The sequence below is a fragment of the Lepisosteus oculatus genome, chromosome 14, assembly GCF_040954835.1.
Source record: "Lepisosteus oculatus isolate fLepOcu1 chromosome 14, fLepOcu1.hap2, whole genome shotgun sequence".
Taxonomy (NCBI): domain Eukaryota; kingdom Metazoa; phylum Chordata; class Actinopteri; order Semionotiformes; family Lepisosteidae; genus Lepisosteus; species Lepisosteus oculatus.
In genome coordinates this window covers 41739561-41743644 of record NC_090709.1, presented here as the reverse complement: position 1 = coordinate 41743644, position 4084 = coordinate 41739561, and positions in this window count along the sequence as shown.

The window sequence follows — 4084 nt, the reverse complement described above, 5'->3', positions numbered from 1 at the left end:
TCTGAAGACGACTGCAAGTCTACCTAGAGCTCAGAGAAGAACAGGTTTGTTTTGTGGTTTCTGGAATGTTTTATCCCAAACCGAATAAAGAGCACTGTTTCTTTACCTTGTGGCTGTGAAAGTTTGTTCTGAGAGCTGTCCACCTGTGTCTCATCTGGAGGAGGTGGAGGATTGGGGCTGTCAACTGGACACTGGGACAGGACCAGTCTCTTCTCTCCTCTGAGCTGAAAAACAACTGGGTTTAGCTTCTGGTCAGCCAGGGACTCTGCTGGCCTGATGAGAAAGGCTGATCCTCAGGAGGGGTGAATCTGTGAGGTGCCACAGGGTCACCAGCAAACTTCCAATCTTGATCAATGAAAAACAGGAGAAATGTGTAGTAGAGTATGTGCACAGCATCCAAGTTCTTATTTGAAAGCTGTCCAAAGCTAAGCAAACCCATCCTGCTGGGCTCTGTTAAAGTGAGAGAGATGAAACTCTTGCCCTGACTGTAGGAGAGCAGGGGGTTGTACTGCGAAGGACACAGACAGAGCTGTGAACTGGTCTTCTCCAGCAGCTCCTTCCTCCACTCGCTGCTCTGGCTGCAGCAACACTGGGAGACTCTACTTCCTGCTTTTTAAACCTCACCTGACCAATCATGTTTCTCCAGCTGGTCAGCTGACTGACAGCTACACTGCATTCTGGGTCATGCAGTTGTGACCAAGTACCATCACAGCAAAAATTGGTCAAGCTATGAGCTGGAGTGTCAAAAGGAAGCAAAATACCGATTAAAAGTTCTGGAGAGTGAATTAAAAAGTTATAGCCTGGGGCAAAAAAAAAAACCAGGATCTTAGGCAGCAGAACTTTTATTCAGCAGCTTTCAATTTTATTTAAATGAACCCAGCTTGTTGACAAATGCATATTCCTTCATCACCGCTTCCCTGTTCTTAAACTTTTTCCTTCCCCCTGACAAACCCACCCAGCATGTATGAACTCACACCTCCAGGCTCCAGCCCTCTGCAGGAAATCAAACCAGCCCTGGGCTCTCTCTCTCTCTTTTTGAGCTCATTTATATACACAGGCTCTGGGCTCGAACAGACTACACCTGCACCAACCCAGGGGAGGCAGCTTATTGGCCACCATCATCCTCATGGCCTGCTGGGAGATGTAGTTCATGAAGGCCGGCAGCAGGACAGCGTCAGTGAGAAAGTGACAGGGGGTTGAGATTGCACTCCTCCCTCTTCACACACTAACACCGCCCCCCCCACCTTTATCTCACGCTGTAGGACGAGTCCAGCCTGGATTGGGCGACTGCTCCGTGGGACTACCAGCAGGGTAGGACATGAGCTTTAACCGAAAGCAGGAAACATGCGCTCATACACACCCTCCCCTCTGGCGGAGAAAGACTGTTTCTGGACCTCGGCTCCCTCCCACGTCTTCATGAGAAACGCGAGGCAGCCCTTTCCCATTGAAAAAAGTGACTCCCCTTTCAGCAAGAAGGGGATAAAAGCCTCAGCTTAATAAAAATCAAACCAGAAGGAGAGTGTTCAAGTGAGGACAAAGCCAACAGCCCCTGCCCTTGGGCAATGTCAGGCCGCACAGTCCTTTCCCAGCGATTTGTGTGGACAATGGGAGATACAGGTCGGCTCTCTCCTCTTTCACCATTAAGGGACACAGCTAAACCTGAGGCCCTCCCACCCCCAGGCAAATTAGTAGTCGCACTACGGGCAATAGGCACAGAGGCACCAGCTCTTCCACGGCAGCCCCATGGGTAGGGAATGTAGAACAGAGGGCATGAGGCACAGAGGCTACTGTTCTCAGGAGATACCTATGCCTCTCAGAGCCGAATAGGACACATACCCCTCTCGCCTTGAGCAGAAATAGAGGGAGTTTCACACAGGCGGTGAATTCAGGGAGCTGAAATAAAACACAGGAAACAGGCCAGCAGGGAAAGGGGTCAACCTCTTACTACTGAGGCTCACTGGAAGTGAGATTTCAGCACCACCCTTTGTCCATTACAGCACAATACTGGTGAAAGGACAGGTTTGAATATTACAACAGATGCAAGAAGACGTAAAGACACAGGTCTACGCCGTGCAGAAGAGAAAAGAGTAGAGCTGTAAGTCTACCATGGACAGTTACCATAGAGTAGAGATAATTCATAACACAGGTGCACCTGTTCCAATACAGGCCAAGGCACAGTTCACAACAGCTTACAGCTCTAGGTTTTACAATACGGTAGAGAAAACCACAGGACACAACTCCACATTGTACAAAACAGAACAACTCACAGCACTGGATAATACACAGCTCAGCCCATTACAATACAGTAAAGAAAACTGCAAGACAAATCTACATATTGTGAAACAGTACAGATAGTAGTTCACCGTACAGTACAGCACCCTGCACAGGGCATTACACTAGAATAGAGGTGAGAGGTCCAACTGTTCCAACACGGGCTCCAGCTCTGCATATTACAATACAATAGAAAAAAACTTCAGGACATAAATCCACCTAATATAAAATAGTACAGATAATTCACAGCACCAGCCAGTACAGAGCTCAGCATATTACAATACAGTAGAGGTGACAGGTCAGGACATAGTTCCACATTACAATACAGTCCAGATGAAAGTTTACATCACAGTACACACCTCAGGGAATTACAATACAGGACACAGTTCCACATCTTACAAAACAGTACAGATGACAGTTCACAGTACAGAACACAGCTCAGGGTATTATAATACAGTAGAGGTGACAGTTCAGGCCACAGTTCCACATCTTAGAATACAGTACAGGTGACAGTTCACATCACAGTACAGTGTTCAGGATATTACAATCCAGTCTTGGTGACAGTTCACAACAGCGTACAGTACACAGGTCAGGGTCTTACAATACAGGTGACAACACCACATCTTAGGATACAGTACAGACAACAGTTCACATCGCAGTACATAGCTCAGGATACAGATGACAGTTCAGAGCCTAAATCTTCATATTACAATCCAGTGTAGGTGACCGTTCACAACAGTACAGTACACAGCTCAGGGTATTATAGGAGAGTATAGCTGACCAAACTACATTTTAGAATACAGTACAAATAAAATTTCACATCACAGGGAATTACAGTACAGTAGAAGTGACAGTTCAGGACACAGGTCCCCCTATTATAATACAGGCCAGGTGACCGTTTGCAATAGTACAGTACACAGCTCAGGGTAGTACAAGAGAGTACAGGTGACAACACCACATCTTGGCATACAATCAAGTGACAGTTAACATCCCAGTACACATTTCAGGCTCATAGAATAGAAGCAGACGACAGGTCCACATCTTACAATAGAGTCTAGGTGATCATTCACAGCACAGGACACAGCTCTGGGTATTACAAATTGAGTACAAGTGAGAATTTGGCACAGGGGTCTGATTAATACTCTGCAGCAGAGAACAAATGTGTAGGTATTGCAATATCATACAGGTGACAGTTGACAGTACAGTAGATAAGGCTGAGTTTTACAATACAGTCCAGTAACCATTTGGTACACTAAAGAACCGTATTACGTCAGAACTGTACACAGGTCTGACTTTTACAAATTAAGTACAGGTGACAATTTGGCACAGGGGTCTGATTAATACTCTGCAGCAGAGAACCAAGGCATAGGTAATACAATATCATAGAGGTGACAGTTCACAGCACCGTAGATAAGGCTGAGTTTAACAATACAGTCCCATCTGAGTTAAGCACACAGATCCACATCCTACAACACAATGGTGAAGATAGTTCAGCACACTGATGAACAGTATTACATCACATAACTGTACACAGGTCTGAATTTTACAAATTGAATACAAGTGACAGTCTGGGACATACGTCTACATGTTAAAAAGAAATACAGTACCCAGGGCTGAGTGTTACTACACAGTACGAGTGACAGTTCAGTATACCAGTCCCTGGATTACAACACAACACACAGGGCTGTCTTACAAACCCGTAACCAGAGCCCAATATTATAAGAGTACACCCGACAGTTCAGCCCAGTGATCTGAGAATTAAAGTACACCACCGGTGAAGGTTCAACAAACGATTGGGTCACTCTGTTTTACA